This window comes from Papio anubis, chromosome 4 (genome assembly GCF_008728515.1).
Source record: "Papio anubis isolate 15944 chromosome 4, Panubis1.0, whole genome shotgun sequence".
NCBI classification, from domain to species: Eukaryota; Metazoa; Chordata; class Mammalia; order Primates; family Cercopithecidae; genus Papio; species Papio anubis.
This window is the reverse complement of record NC_044979.1, coordinates 910,357-927,352: the sequence shown is the minus strand read 5'-3', so window position 1 is coordinate 927,352 and position 16,996 is coordinate 910,357. Positions and strand designations below refer to the sequence as shown.

General features: G+C 52.8%; 1 protein-coding gene across 2 annotated transcripts in view; it reads right to left on the bottom strand.

Moving 5' to 3' along the window:
• The window catches only part of LOC101026166 (protein tyrosine phosphatase receptor type N2), a 973,501-nt gene that overhangs the window by 796,613 nt on the left and 159,892 nt on the right, over positions 1-16,996 (bottom strand). The window lies entirely within an intron of this gene.

Here is a 16,996-nt window from a genome sequence, read left to right as displayed (position 1 = left end):
TGGGTTGGTCCCTGTGCATGCTTCTGAAGAAAACACTTTCAGGGATTAGACACTGAAGCCTCAGCTCCCATCGGAGAAGGACGCAAGGGCAGCCTTGTCAGGACCTGATCTCTGCTTGGGTGAGAAGTCCACGGGTTTTACCTGTTCTTGTCATTCAAGAGTGACTGAAAAGACTTTCAAAATAGAGAGAGAGAGAGAGAGAGAGAGAGAGAGAGAGAGAGGCTGCTTTGGGCAAATACTTTAATTTTTTCCTGACACTTACATGGACATGTGGGTTTTCCTGGTCACCGAGGCCCAGGGGTCCAAGGCAGCCTCATGAACCCAGAAGCAACCGGACAGTGTGAGCAGAGCCTGTGTGAGTTTGCAGGGCCCCAACCGGGGACTGAGAACCACAGAAACACGTCATGTCCCAGTCTGGAGGCTAGAAGCCCAGACACACGGTGGGCAGGACCAGTGCCTCCTGAGGTTGTGAGGGCTCCGTCCAGGGCCCCTGCTCGCGGATACCATCACCGCCACATCTCCCCACATCACTTCCCATCTGTGTCCACATTTCCACTTGGGAGGGCACAGGCAGACGGGATTGGGCCACACCATGGCCTCATCTGAACTAGCTGCATCTGCACGACTGTCTTCAGACTGGGCCATGTTCTCAAGTGCTGAGGTCAGGGCTTCCCCGATGACTTTTGACAGGAGCGGGGTGGGGATGAGTCAGCCCACCGCAGGGACAGTCCAGAAAAGCCAAGATGCAGCCGCTAGCCATCTACCCAGAACCGCTCTCTCCCCACGCTGCTGCGTCCGCCCCGAAGGCATCTACCCAGAACCGCTCTCTCCCCAGCTGCTGCGTCCGCCCCGAGGGCATCTACCCAGAACCGCTCTCTCCCCACGCTGCTGAGTCCGCCCCGAGAGACCCTCAGGACCCCCAGCTCCATCCACACGCTGTCTGCGTTCCTGAATGCGCTGCACAGGCCGCCCTCCTGAGCTGGGAGAGACGTCTGCCCCCTTCCTGAAAGATTTTGTTTGGAGACACCACAGGACTTTGGTGCAGCTCCCCCCACCATTAAGGTCTGGGCCACCTTCAAGCAGCGCACTCGGGAGGTCGAGCAGACAGAACGCACGTGGGCATGTGGCCAGAGAGAAACCCGCCCTGTCAGGCCGGGGGAGCACACACGAGCGCCTCTGCCAGAGACCCCCCATCAGCAGGAGTCAAGCGAATGACACAAACACACCCATCGCAGGCCCCGCTGTACTGATGTGAAACGTAAATAACTCCAGAGCTGACCTGAAGAGCACGTCTCCGCCAGGCTGCAGGCAGGAGCTGCAAGGATTCCACCCTGACATGCAGGCCCCACCCCAGCAACCCTGGACAGGCCCAAGCACGGGTCCAACTGCCCTCGTTCTGCAGCATCTCCCAGGTAATCCTCTGGGGCTCCAGGTTTGAGAATCGAGCCCAGAGCAAGCACATTTAGGCCCAAACCCCTGAGTGTGGCCTTTGTTACTCCAAGAGCCACTCTGTTGGCGCGTCCACCACCACAGAGAGGTCACTTCTGTTCACGCTGCCGTTGGACTGGAAGTGGGCTCGGGTGGGCAGCAGGCAGGCCGTGGGGCAGCCGGGACTGCAAGCGCCTGGGGTCTGAGGATCGCCCACCAAGACCCACTCGGGGAGGGGTCCTGCACCCCCACTCTGAAAACTCCCAAAGCCCGAGGCTGAATCTTGATTCCCCTGGAGTTCGGAAATTCTGATGCTGGGAAAAAACCATGATGGCTGGAAAGGGGGAAGTGAATATTTGCTTTATGCCTTTAGCACAAAAAGTCACCTAATTACGATAATGAAGTGTAAAATGCTGGGTAAAAGTCACAAAGAACACTACAGTTCCATTTTTATAATTACTCATGCGCTTACCAAGGAAAAGGAAGTCATTAGGATATACACAAAAGTGACACTAAGACGTTGGGGTGGGGGGAATTCCGGCGTGTGCAGTCCTTTCCCGGTGATTTGTAGCCTCTGGACTTTCTATATTAACAGGTATCACCGTGACAAAAGCAAAGATCAACTTCGTAAACATTGCTTAATCAGAGCACACTGTGGCCCCAAGGCTTGTAAGTGACCCTTGGACTGGACGTCACCGTAACACCCATGTGCAGGGCGGGGACACGTGCTGGAGCTTGGTGCAGCTGTGACACACGTGGGAAGACGTCAGAGCTTTCCTGAGCCACACGCCAGGAACGCATGCGGACGGACTTTGACAGGAGGAAATGCCTGTTGGCTGAGGAGACAGGGATTACGTACGTGCCTTTGAAGGCTCTCCAGTTCAGGCATTAAAACCTCCTGTTGAGGCAGGAGATGTGGGCCTCAACCTGCTGTCGCCGGGGCAGGCACTGAGGCCAGGCTGAGCCAGTCCACAGGATGAAGACATCAGGACCCGGGAGGAGAGGAGCTCCCCGGGGGACATGGCCTTGGGGAATTGCTGGCTGCATTCCTTAAATCTGTTTGGTTACACCCACCCCAACACCACCAGCCACTCGGGAGTCCTGTGCCAGAAACACAAGGCAGGGCCTGCAGTCCCCGGCCCCCGCAGGAGCTAAGTTGTTACAGCGTTTCCCCATATCCACAAAGACAGCATCACGAACATCCGCACCCCCAGGACGCCTGGGGTCCACATCCCCCCGGGGTGCCTGGGAGACCTCTAGGATTCCTGAACGTCACATCCCCTTAGGATTTCGGGGTCCTAGCAATGCCGACACCCAGAAGAAGGTCAGGCGTGGCCACAGAGGCCGTCCTAGCTGTAGGAAAACTCTCTGAAAGCTTTGGTATTAGCCCCAAGCAGAGGCTTGTTCCAGGAGGGCTGAGATCCTTCCATTTAAAACCTCTGAAAATCTTGCCTTTCACAGATAGCCCTTTGGAGGAAATGTTTTTTTAGCACGATGCCTGATAAGGACACAACACAGAGCTGTAGCGACGACCCTCTCTCGTCCGCATTGGATCAACACACAAAGCCTCCGCAGGCTGCTAAGAAACAGGCCGCACAGTGCTTCCCGCTGCAAGAGACGATGTATCCAGTTATGTGGTATCAGATATTTTTAATAAGTACTTTTCTGAATCCAACCAAGATTGGGCCCTCTATATGCTTAATACACTGAAACTCATCTGTGTGTGGAGCCTCCACTTGGAAAACTCGGAAAACCTTCCCAGAAGCAAAGTGAAATGCTGCATGCCACGGCCACAAGTGGCTTTTGATCCAGAGACACTGGCGGCGCTTATCCCAGGGAGGGCTGGTCACGCCCGGAGCCCCTGCGTCCTCATTGGCTCCTTCCCTAGGGAGGGCTGGTCACGCCCGGAGCCCCTGCGTCCTCATTGGCTCCTTCCCCAGGGAGGGCTGGTCACGCCCGGAGCCCCTGCGTCCTCATTGGCTCCTTCCCCAGGGAGGGCTGGTCACGCCCGGAGCCCCTGCGTCCTCATTGGCTCCTTCCCCAGGGAGGGCTGGTCACGCCCGGAGCCCCTGCGTCCTCATTGGCTCCTTCCCCAGGGCGGGCTGGTCATGCCCGGAGCCCCTGTGTCGTCATTGGCTCCTTCCCCAGGAAGGACTGGTCATGTCTGGAGCCCCCGCACCATCATTGCCTCCTTCCCCAGAGCAGGTGCTGCTCCGAAAGCCTCCCCAGTCTCTCCCCAGACCTGAGTCCTGCTGCAGCCACTTGCTGGCATGTGACACTAACAGTGTCCTGAGACCTGCCCTGTTCACACACCTCAGAAGACGACCTCTCATCCCCGTGCCACTGGGACGCAGCTGACTGCCTCCTGGACACCTGGCTGAACTTCGAAAATGCTCCTGATTTTGTTTTTTTTACGTTAGATTTGTGTTTCAGCTCATTTTGTTCCTCTGCTGTTATAAACAGACCCTGGATGACAGAGCTCCAGGATCAGAGCAGGCACTCCAGGTAAATTGCTTTACCTCTCAACATGGAATCAGGAAAATGCTGTAAATATTACACAAAGTCTGTCCTGCACAGGCCTTGCCCACAGCAAACACAGAACCGCCAGCCCTGAACACTGAACAAGGCTGAGGCGTGCTCAGGCTGCCAGCAAGGGACCCTTCAGGGAAATCCAACAAGAGAACCAACCTCCGCCTGTGAGGAGGTCGGGCTGTTGACAAGCCCAGCCCTGGGCCCTGGTCCTGGGTCCTGGGTCCTGGGTCCTGGGTCCTGCGCCCAGAATTGAGACAGAAGACCCTGGACCGCCCAAGCAGAGCCCCGCCACAGCCCCACGTGGATTCCATCCTCCCAACGAAGCCCCGATATGGAACCATCACCATGCTCAGTGGAGGGACCACGAGTTCACAGCATGATTATCTGGGAGGTCTGGAAAGAGCAAAAGCAAAAAGGCATCTCCCACAACATCCAGTGACTCGAGTCTTTACGGAGCCTGTGTGCAAATTGCCTTAAAGTCCCTCCTCATCTTCAGAAGTCGAAACAGGAAAGGAAAAGGCAATACTTAGACCGAATGCTGAAGTCAACGTGACACGTAGGGTGTGATTTGTTAAGTTACACTGACATCTGGTGGCCTTCAGTGTTAGGAGAGAGCACGCTAGATCCTGTGGTCTGAAACACACACACGATCAAACACGCCTTTGCGTTTTCTTTGGTATTGAAAGCAGACACCACCAGAGGCAGCATTAAATGTTAATAAAATCATGAATAAGTTAATAAGAACATCACTATGCATATTTTTCAATTTAATAAGCCAAAAGTATAAAGGATGATTTTCCTCTTCCTAGGCCAAATCTTCTTAAGGAGCAGACTACAGTAGCTTTCTCTACAGTGGAATTTTCCAAATAGATTTTTAAGAGAAGAAGAGGAAGAAGAAAACAGTCACCACTGTGTATCAGCCAGGAGGCGGGTCCCTGCCTGTGAGAACTGCAAGTAGCTGGACACACACTGCATCTTCAGAGGAAGCAGATGTTCGTTACTTATTTCCAGAAAATGGTATTTATTACTGTGTTGCAAAATTAAAATAATAAAACAAGCAATTCAATGGGCTCAGAAAAAGCCCAAGTGCTAAGAAAAGGTAAACTGCGTAATATAAATAAAGTGTTTCCTCCATGTTTGCAGAAATACACCAAACGCGTGACCACCTTTGTGACTGGACTACAACAATCACTAAGCCAGTGGGGTATGAAGGAGAATCGGATCGAAAGTTCACAGTTTGATCAGCGTCGCATATGCCTGAGATAAAAAGCTGCTAACATCAACATTGGACTCACCCGGGTCACATTAACATTGATACCAAACACAGCCTGAAATTCTGTATCCACAAACATGACTTAAACGATACAAAGTTAACCTCCATATTTGCTATACATTCTAGTAATGACTTTGCTCTCCTTAATTAAAAAAAAAGGTCGTCATCCCAGACCAGACCCTAAGCTCAGTGCTTTACGTACACAATCATCTCATTTTCATAGCGTCCTGAAAGTTCTGTTTTCATTCATGAGAAGAGAAGCCCCCGCAGGCAATGCTTGGTTTACGTTAATGAGTAGATGCAGACTGCAGCACGTCTACTCATTTGGGGCTCACCTGAGGCCTCGCGTCCCAAGGGGCTCCTGGAGATGGCAGATCCTGTGGGCCCACACTGACCTCTGCAGCCAGAAGCCGGCCGCTGCCTGTGTTCAGGGCCAGCCCTGGCACCACATGGGGAGATGTGTGCAGGAGGAGGGAGCGAGCAGGCTGGGGAGGTGGGCAGTCCTCAGCTCAGGAGAGATGGTCACTGTGGACCCACCCGGGCATGAGCGTGGAGAGGGCACAGAAGACCTGGTCAGTCTGAGGTAGGAAACAGTGGCTGCTGCTAAGAGAAAGAGTCAGGTCAGTTTCCCAGGGCTGCCTTCTGAGGCTGGTTCCCATGTTATGAAAATCCCTGAAGAGGACCGTGGTTAAAGCAGCTGAAACTCCAGCAGGAGAATTTACGAAGCATCCAAGCCCCTCCTCTATGCAAACCAAGGGATGGTTGTGAGGGTCCCAGGGGTCTCTAACAACAGAAAACCTCCGCTGGCTTTCAACCTCAGCTGCCAGGGAAGGGGCCGGGTGGGGATCGCACAGGCACCTCGGACCCTCGCTCTGAAGAAGAGGCACCTCACGGAGCATGAAGACATTCAGAACTGTCCCGCAGAATCTGGCAAGCATTTTAAGAACTGAAATAAAGAACTGAAAAAATGTGTTGACATCGCCTGTCAAAAAATCTGGCTTTAAAAAATAATAATAAAGCTGGTGTCTTTTTGAGCAGCTTCCACGCACTTGCCTTCCAATGTTTTCTGAAAACTTGAGAAGATGGGGTGTGACCCCACAGCCCCTGCAGCTCCCACGGCCACGGCCGCCTGAGGTTTGCTGAACAGCCTGGGTGGCTCCGAGGGTCCCCGCAGACGCAGAGTCACGCCTGATCACTCCTTCGGTTTCCTCCAATGGCTGCAAGCGGAGCTGGAGTTCATCCGGGTGACCTCCACGGTCTCTGGCCACCTTCCCTCCGTTAAAGAAAAAGAAAAACAGCCCGTTTCTGAGCCACCTCCCCAAACGCTCTCTGCCTTCGTGCATCTGACAAGGTACCCTCACCGCACAAGGCCCGCTCCCTCTCTGGAGAGCCTCTCCTGACACCAAAACGTCAACCCAACACGACACTCGGGACTCAGCTGTCATCCCGAAGGCAGGAGACGTGGAGGAAAGGACACAGAATGCAGTGGCAATGCCAGAGTCACCCTCTCGCATCCCCGAGCACCCAGGCGACTACAGACGGGAGAATTAATCTCCTTCTCGTGGGATGAAGTGATGGAGTAGACACCTGTGAGCCGGCTTCCAGCTCCAATGCAGGCTTCCTCTGGCCCTGAAGTTCTGCGACTCTGAGGCATGTGGGGTGGCCAACGGCAGAGGCTCCCAGTCTGTCTCAAACTAGAGGCTTTGAGCAAGGTGAGCCTCCCTAAGCTTCGGTTTCCCCAACTTCGGTAAAGTGAAGGAACAAAACCGCGAGTGGCTCTTAACTTCTTTGGGAATGTCCAGCCAGAGCCTCGGAATGTGACTATATGGAAACGGTCCTCACAGGCCTCATTAGTGAAGGACCTTGAGGTGAGATCATCTGGATCCAGGGTGGGCCCTAAATGCAGTGATTGACGTCCCTGTAGGGAGAGGAGACACGGAGACACAGGGAAGGGGTATTGGTGGAGTCACGCGTGGGAGGCCCCAGAGGGACAGTGCAGACAAGAGCCCAGGTGACCCAGACACAGAGACACAGGGAAGGGGCGATGGGACAGTGTGTTCATGGGGTGGGAGGCCCGGAGGGACCGGGTACACAAGTGCCCAGGTGACCCCAGACATGCAGGGTGAGTAGGAAATTCACTTGGTGGTGTCAGGCCACAGAGATCTGGACAGGCTGGGCTGTCCCTGCAAACCCGGGGCTCTCTCCTCCCTGGCAGAGCCTCATTCTCACTCCTGCAGCTCCCGAGAGGAGGCCTCACTCTTCACCTGTTTCTCTGTGTGTCTCGGGACCCTTCACAGAGCAGGCACTGAAAACCCACGAGCAGCCCCATCCCTTACAACCAAACACAGCTCCAGTTCTGCCTCCCACGGCTTCTTCACATGCTTCCCAGTGCGTTCCTTCTCCCTCCACCACATGAAGACATGTGCAGCCACGGGTTTCTGGCTGAAATGAGGCGGCATTTCCAATCGCTTCCTGTGATGAAGTGCGGGGCCTGGCGCTGGGCACTGCTGCCCCTGCTGGGCCCTCACGGCTCCTTCAGCAGCCTCTGGGGTCTCCCCACCGGGTCCCCTTCCCATGGGAGATGGGATCCCCCCGCTGTCATCCCGGGAACAGGGGTCCCCTTCCTGTGGGAGATGGGATCCCCTGGGTAACACAGCCAGTCAGGGCAGCTTCAGAACTCACTTGCTGTCCTTGTCTGTGCTAAGCACTCAACTTCAGGTTGGGAAACCTGGGTACCAAGAGGCCAACCAAAGCCAACAGAGGTGGAAGACACCAGCTCGTAGCACTCGTACCTGCCTCAGGTGGGAGCACGGTCTCAGGGGCCAGGGCCCAGGTCTTACGCGGACTCAGCCCGCTCTGTGACCCAGGTCAGTCACTGGCCTTCCTCCCAGGCTGCTCCTCTGTGGCTCAGGGGATAATAGGCCCATCTTGTTAGGCTGCCGTGAGGATGAAATGAGGCTGCGCACATGAGACGGGGGTTAAGAACACACGTGGGCCAAGAACACACCTGTCAGGGCCCATCACAGCGCCCTCCTCAGCACCAGGGCCCATCACAGCGCCCTCCTCAGCACCAGGACCCATCACAGCGCCCTCCTCGGCACCAGGACCCATCACGGCGCCCTCCTCGGCACCAGGACCCATCACGGCGCCCTCCTCGGCACCAGGGCCCATCGCGGCGCCCTCCTCGGCACCAGGGCCCATCGCGGCGCCCTCTTCGGCACAGCTCCCTTCCCTCTTCCCACCGAGTAGACTTGATTTCCCAGCAGATGCAAGCTCGTTCCAGACCCACAAGAAAATCCACAGCAAGGACAAATGTTGTGCCAAAGTTGGGTTCAAGATTAAAAACAGTCCTTTGTATCTCATTTGTAATAAGTCATAAGGGCTCACGAGAAAAAGGAAAGATAATTGAATTTCAAATAGATATTTACATTTCCTATACTTAGCTTCTGAACCCAAATGCACACAAAAAATGAAACATTGTCTCTAAGGACATAAAATGCAAAGGGCCCAACATGGCCCCCAACTAGCCAAGTCCTCTTCCCAACTAGGAAACTGGCCACCGTCTGTGCCTGTGACGAACACACAGGTGAGGATCCATCCTTAACCTTTTCTGACTCCCCTCCCAGAAGACGGCAGGGCTCAGGAGTCCGCACGGGAACCAACGCGGGCTCCCAGGCGACCTCGGCAGGCGAACGCACCCCTCTCCAGGAAGGATACACAGTGGGAAGGCTTCCGTGGGTGGGAGATGAGGACCCCTGTCTCTCAGCCTGGTGTCCGTAAAACTGGGAGGATGGGCCCATCCTGCAGGTGCTGGGGAGGCTGTGGGGAGTCACATAGGGAGCACTTGTGTGTCCAGGACCGGCGGTCCTGACCCGGCCCTTTCAGCTCAACCTGGGCCACCCTTAAACACGGAGGCAAGGGCCGGGCACGATGGTTCACGCCTGTAACCCCAGCACTTTGGGAGGCCGTGGCGGGTGAATCACCTGAGATCAGGAGTTCAAGACCAGCCTGGCCAATATGGCCAAACCCCGTCTCTACTAAATCACTTGAACCCGGGAGGCGGAGGTCGCGGTGAGCCGTGATCACGCCACTGGGCTTCAGCCTGGGCAACAGAGAGAGACTCCATCTCAAAACAAACAAACACAAAATACCGGAAGCGAAGGGATTCCTAGTGCTCCAGCAGGGGGAGAACCGTGGTTCCAGCAAATCCTGTACAAAACGAGAACCATGTGCTTTCCGAGCATAGGGAAGCAGGGGCTCGACCCCGAATGGCCCACAGCAGAGCTCCCCTGAGGAGGCGGGGCGCACCGGGAGTGAGGATGGCAACACTAAACCAGGAGGTGAAGACAAAGCGGCTGACAGGGAGCAGTCACCTGTGAGAATTTAAAGAGCAGAATTAACGGACTGGAGCATTAAGCCCCAAAGGACGGATCCAGGAGGGTGCCCGGGCGGTTAACAACAGCTATTCATGCCTAAGGAGGAAAGAAATAACCTTAAAATAGAATCTCATCCCTTCCTCCTGGACCAGATTTCACTACAGTAATTGCATCTGTGAGGAAGAGAGCTGCAAAGGAAATTAGATGTTCTCCGGGCTCAGCTGTAAGTCATACATCAGAGCCACCCACTGAGAATTCCCATTAGGAGGAAGCTGGCAGGAGCTCACATGCGGGCTGGAGGCCGCCCCCGCTTCCACAGCCCACAAAGCCGTCCCCACCGAGGTCCTCGATCCGGCATAATTGCCGGCATTGTGCCGTGCCTCCCGCCCCGGCCACATCAATGCGGCTCATTCTTCCAGGCTCCACTGAACGCTGGGAGCTGTGTTGAAAGTGGGGGAGGGGCATCCACTGACGAAGCTTCTGGAGCATCTCCATCCAGCCAGCTCCCTCCCACCAACTGCATGAGCCAGCGTGCCGTAAGGAAAACACTACCCGTCATCCACATGAGGGGGGTGGGGGAAGGCACCTCTGCCCGGGACAAAAGCCTGCAGGGAAAACAGGAGCTGAGCACTCCAGCCATGACACAACCAGCTACTTCTCTTACAGTACAAACAGCTACTTCTCTGATGACACAACCAGCTACTTTCCTGACCTACCAAGAGGCCGGAAACCACACCTCAGCTCCCTGCTTCCCAGTTAACCTTTACTCTGCAGTCAGCACTCAGGGCCCCGGTGACTGCATTGGTGAATAAATGCAAAGTTGATGAATGACGTCAAACGAAAACAACCTGTAGCAGGTGGCTTCAAGAAACCCTCCTGTTTTCCCTCCTCAGGGCAGAGAGCCAGCAGCCTTGCTGCCTGGGTTTGGAAGGGTCACCCCAGGCCCTACCTGCCATCCTCTCTAAGCCCCCGCCAGCTGCCTCAGGCCTGGCTGACACTGGACACCACCTGAGATCCTGAAAATGCAGGTGCCTGGACCCCACCTCCACCAGATTCGGATGTCACTGCTCCGGAGTGCAGCCGGCTTACCGGACTTATTTGAGCACCCCCAGCTACTGTGGATGTACAGAAATGGTTTAGAACCACGGGCCCATTCTACCAACATAAACTGCATACCACGGGCCCCACCTCAGAGTTATTGCTGAGGACTTGTGCCCCTACCCCACCCTACAGTGGCTCGTTAATATCCCACACACGCAAATCCTCCTCAAAGACCCTCAATGAAGTACGCAGGCCACCCACACCTCTTCCTCATTCAATTGATAAATGACAAAGTTTCTTAAGGAGAAATTAAATCAGGTGATTTAGCCTAGTTTTAGTCACTAAGAAGGGACTTCAGAGTAGTTCATAAATTGTCTCTAAGGATTTTCAATAGGAGAGCATTCCTCGGAGGGCTGGGTGGTCCCCTAGAAGACCCCGCCTCTGTAAGATCTGCCATCCCTGTGTCCGCTGTGGCTGGGGCTCCACATCCTCACGACATGTCTGCTGGCGGCCACCACAGTCCTGTCTCTTCCAGGAATCTAAGCGTTGGGTTCTGGTTTCTTCCCTTCCACATCCACCTTTGGGTTGGTTTCAGGAAACAGCAAATCCTGTAATCCATGGTTCCCAAGCCTGACTGCACATCAGAACCATCCCTAAATACTTTCCATACAGGTGCCTTCCCTGGGCCCCATGCACTGGAGAAAGCCTTCTGTGAAGGTCCACCTTGGGGCCCCGGAATGGGAATCCAGCTTCACTCCGTAGTCAGCCAGGCTTGGGATAACTGTGACGGGTGATGTGATTGCATCCGACAGTCCTCCTTTGCAGGTCCAACCCACAGGGACACATGGCCAAAGTTTAGATATGCACCCCCAGCCCCCAACCACACAGTCCAGATTTCAATTACATGGCATGTTAACCAAGTAATTACATAAAATACAAAGTGTGCTGCCAGCTCTAGTCAACAAACCACCACATGTTAACAGCCATGTGGGATTGGCGGCTGCGTGATTGGCCAGGGTGCCTGTCACTCAGCTCAGCACAGACAGCAAAGCATGGAGCTGTGTGGCCCCATCATCTCTCAGGGAGAAACCACACAACATTTCACAGAAGTGAATTATCAGAAGAAAGAACAGACCAACAAAGACATAAGTGCACCAGAGAATGAAAAGGGATGCTGCTGGAAGTGAAATTCCAAAGAAAGGCCAGGGGCAGGAAACAGCTTGCTGAGGAACATAGACAGGCTACCATGTGGGACACTCACGGTGCTACAGGAACCTAAGGGAGGTAACTGATCTGCATACAACAGGCAGTGGCTGTGAGGGAAACAATGACGATGTCCGGGGAAATGGGACGAGAAGACCTTCACAGCAAAGGGACACTCAGAGGCACTTCACCACCACGAAATGGCAAAGCACAAAATATTGGAGGGCAATCCAGACTCAGAAATGGACTGACATTCAGCAAACCATGGGGAGAATGCTCACACCTATCACAGCCTAGACAAGGATGCAAGTGCCACACACACTACATCGAGATGCTCTAGCTCTCACTGTCCCCCTGTGCTAAGTCATGGTGTACTACATTGAGATGCTATAGCTCTCAGTGTCCCACTGTGTTAAGTCATAGTGTACTACATCAAGATGCTGTAACTCAGTGTCCTGGTGTAAGTTACAGTGTACTACATCAAGATGCTGTAGCTCTCAGTTTCCCTGCTGTGTTAAGTCACGGTATACTACAACAAGATGCTGTAGCTCTCAGTGTCCTGCTGTGTTAAGTCATGGTGTACATTGAGATGCTGTAGCTTTCAGTGTCCTGCTGTATTAAGTCACAGTGTACTACATTGAGATGCTCTACCTCTCAGTGTCCCACTGTGTTAAGTCACAGTGTACTACATCGAGATGCTTAGCTCTCAGTTTCCCTGCTGTGTTAAGTCACGGTGTACTACATCGAGATGCTGTAGTTTTCAGTATCCCACTGTGTTAAGTCATGATGTACTACATCAAGATGCCCTACCTCTCAGTTTCCCCACTGTTCTAAGTCACAGTGTACTACATCGAGATACTGTAGCTCTCAGTGTCCTGCTGTGTTAAGCCATGGTGCACTACATCGAGATGCTATAGCTCTGTGTCCCACTGTGTTAAGTCATGGCGTACTACATCGAGATGCTCTAGCTGTCAGTTTCTCCACTGTGTTAAGTCATGGTGTACTACAAGATGCTGTAGCTCTCAGTGACCCACTGTGTTAAGTCACAGTATACTATATTGAGATGCTCTACCTCTCAGTGTCCTGTGTTAAGTCACAGTGTACTACATTGAGATGGTGTAGCTGTCAGTGTCCCACTGTGTTGTCACAGTGTGCTACATTGAGATGCCCTAGCTCTCAACTTCCCCACTGTGTTAAGTCATGATGTACTACATTGAGATGCTGTAGCTCTCAGTGTCCTGTTAAGTCATGGTGTACTACATCGAGATGCTGTAGCTCTCAGTGTCCCACTGTGTTAAGTCATGGTGTACTACATCGAGATGCTGTAGCTTTCTCTGTCCCACTGTGTTAAGTCATGGTGTACTACATCAGGATGCTCTAGCTTTCAGTGCCCTGCTGTGTTAAGTCATGGTGTACTACATCGAGATGCTGTAGCTCTCAGTGTCCTGCTGTTAAGTCATAGTGTACTACATCGAGATGCTGTAGCTCTCACTGTCCCACTGTATTAAGTCATAATATACTACATCAAGATGCTCTAGCTCTCACTGTCCTGCTGTATTAAGTCACAGTGTACTACATCAAGATGCTGTAGCTCTCAGTGTCCCGCTGTGTTAAGTCATGGTGTGCTACATTGAAATGCTGTAGCTCTCAGTGTCCTGCTGTGTTAAGTCATGGTGTACTACATCTTAAGTCATGGTGTACTACATCGAGATGCTATAGCTCTCACTGTCCCACTGTATTAAGTCACAGTATACTACATCAAGATGCTGTAGCTCTCAGTGTCCTGCTATGTTAACTCATGGTATACTACATCAAGATGCTGTAGCTCTCAGTGTCCCACTGTATTAAGTCATGGTGTACTACATCAAGATGCTGTAGCTCTCAGTGTCCCACTGTGTTAAGTCATGGTGTACTACATCGAGATGCTGTAGCTTTCAGTGTCCCACTGTGTTAAGTCATGGTGTACTACATCAAGATGCTGTAGCTCTTAGTGTCCCACTGTGTTAAGTCATGGTGTACTATATCAAGATTCTGCAGCTCTCACTGTCTGACTGTATTAAGTCATGGTGTACTACATCGAGATGCTCCGGCTCTCAGTGCCCTGCTGTAAGTCACGGTATACTACATCGAGATGCTCCAGCTCTTAGTGTCCTGCTGTGTTAAGTCATGGTATACTACATCAAGATGCTGTAGCTCTCAGTGTCCCACTGCATTAAGTCACAGTGTACTACATCATTGTCAGTCTCACTGTTTTCATTTCCATACACACTTATAACTGATTATAAGAGTTTGTAACATTTTCACATTACATGTCATGAAACAATCCTCACTTTCCTATAAGTTATTCCAGTGGCTCACATAGTCCTTGCCACTTCTTCTTCACCATGCAGTGAAGTACAACCTGGTATTGGTTTTGTGCTTGACTCTGACCCTCTTGCCATCTTTCATAAGGTTCTGTGTTTAAATATTGCATTTCGGGCAGCTGTGGTGTTGCCAGCCTTGAGGCAGGGTTCTGGAGCCTGAAGACATGTGTCCTTGGCAGTGACCTATGTGTAGACCCACCTTTCTGAAATTAGACCCAGATGCTATCTCAAACCTAAAAGTCATTTTCTTGACATCAAGCACTTTTGGCCTGGAAAGCTCCATTTTAGAAAATGGCTGTTTTGCAAACATTATATAAGCTATCACCAGCAAGAATTCCTTCCCTGCAAGAATTCCTTTGCTGTAAGAATTCCCTTGCTGCAAGAATTCCGTCACTGCCATAATCACTCATCAGAGACTGAGGAAGTCTCGGTCAAGTGCACGGGGCCTCAGGACTCTCGGAGGTGCCCAGCTTCACAGATCTTTCCACATGGGAAGGCAGCGAAGTGGCTCTCTTTCCCAGTCCCTGCTCTGGGAGGGTCGGTCCTGACTCACACAGCCCTCCTCCCATGTCATGCCAGGAGCCCTGCCACGCGGCACTGCAGCTGGAATGAGTGAAACACCTGATGGAGCACTTGAAGAAGAGAGTCTGATTCACAAGCCTCCAGCACTCGGTGTGGCCAGCATTCACCACTCAGGGATTTCTAAGATCACACGTGATGACTGACTGGGCTCAGAAGCTCACACGTGATGACTGACAAGACTCAGAGGCTCACATGTGACGTCTGACCAGACTCAGAGGCTCACAGGTGATATCTGACCGGACTCGGAAGCTTACAGGTGACGTCTGACCAGACTCAGAAGCTCACACGTGATGACTGACTGGACTCAGAAACTCACATGTGACGTCTGACCAGACTCAGAAGCTCACAGGTGATGTCTGACCGGACTCGGAAGCTCACACGTGATGTCTGACCGGACTCGGAAGCTCACACTGCATGCCCTGGACCGACTCGGAAGCTCACACGTGATGTCTGACCGGATTCGGAAGCTCACAGGTGATGTCTCATCGGACTCGGAAGCCTAAGCAGGTGATGTCTGGACCGACGGAAGCCTTACACGGATGTCTGACAGGACTCGGAGGCTCACACATGATGTCTGACCAGACTCGGAAGTCACACGTGATGTCTGACCGGACTTGGAAGCTCAGCACTTCATTATTCTATTATCTCCAAATCCAAAAGAAGGGGCAGTCATTTCTTCAAAGCCCACTCCTGAAGGAAAAGGCCCATCGACACCAGTGCTGGGGATGGAATCCACCTGTGTTAGCGTCGGACCCCGAGCTGTGCCCAAACCTCGGTGCCTGTATTCTTTACTCAACAGGCATCTGCTGAAACTCTGTCATGTTGGCCATTGTTATGATCTTGTGCACAGGACCTGACCCCTAAGGTCTTCAGAGCTTTGGAGCATTTTGTCAGGGGTTCCTGCCACGTTTGTGTCCAGCACAACAGTGAGTGAGTAAAGAACTGGGAACATGTTCTCCCTCCCAATTCCTCCTGTTTTCTTTCCCAAGGTAGACAGGACACATTGTCTCACGGCGAGCTGGCCTTATCCTGAACTCAGAGCACCAGCACCCCAAAGCTGCAGGGAGGAGGAAGAGACTGCCCGCCTGGGAAAAGGCCCCTCGGTCTTCAGCCAACACCACAGGCACGGTTTCAGCCTCCTGACTTTTGCTGACCACGGGTTACCTTGGATCTTCTCTCCTTTGAGGGCTTTTTAGCCACATTTGGCTCTTTTCAGAACACAGAATCTTGACTTTGTCTTTTCCTGGGCTTGGGGTACCTGGAACTCCAGCTTCGGGCACAGGGTCCAGCACACGTTCCTCTTTCTTCATCAAAAGCCAATGAGATCAGCATAGTTGCAAAGCCGTCTTATGTTTTTAAGGAGAAGAGTTATTTACAAAAAGAGACGGCTTGACAAATATCGTGCATAAGCAATCCCACCAGTGCACATTGCCCCGAGTTCCCTTCCTTCTGAGAACCAAGCTGTCATGGCTGTGAGCCATGCAAATGAGGTCCTCCCCATTATCCGAGTGGGCTTCCCAGAAGACCCTCCCCGTCATCCGAGTGGGCTTCCCAGAAGATAATCCCAGTGACTGAGTGGTTCCTGCCTCCCTCCTCCAGCCACATTTGTGAAATGTGTAAGCAGCGTGTCTTCCGTGGAAGCAGGGATGAAGTGACAGCTCTGAGTCAGTTTCCTCCGTGTCCCTGTTGATGACACATGGCAGTTGTGTGAGGGGCAGGTCTCAGGAGGTTGTGGCTCACAGATGCCCTGGGTTCCAACAGAGCCTGACAGAGATGCCCAATTCCAGGGACCACCTTCTCATACTTGATCGGACCCATAACATCTTAGAAAGCACAACACACCAGTTCTGCCCATGTCATCCTCTGCTCAAGTATCTGAGTCCAAGGTCATTTCTACACTGACGATTCCCATACCTCGTTAGATGCATGTGGCTCAGATCTTTAGTCCAGGCTTTAGAATCGAGGGCCAGTCGCACCCCTCATTGGTCCCATTCCAGCTGGTGGTCCCCGGGTGCACACGTCATGTTTTGTGCAGCTCTCGGGCCTTCCGGTGAAAAGCTGACAGGAATCACACTCGAGAAAAGAGCTCAGCCTGTGGATATTAGTGACACCCACCCCGGTAGGAAATGCAAATGTAAGGCTGCTTTTGTTTCTTGGAGTTTTCCAATTTATTTTAAAGTTGGGGTGACAAGCACTGG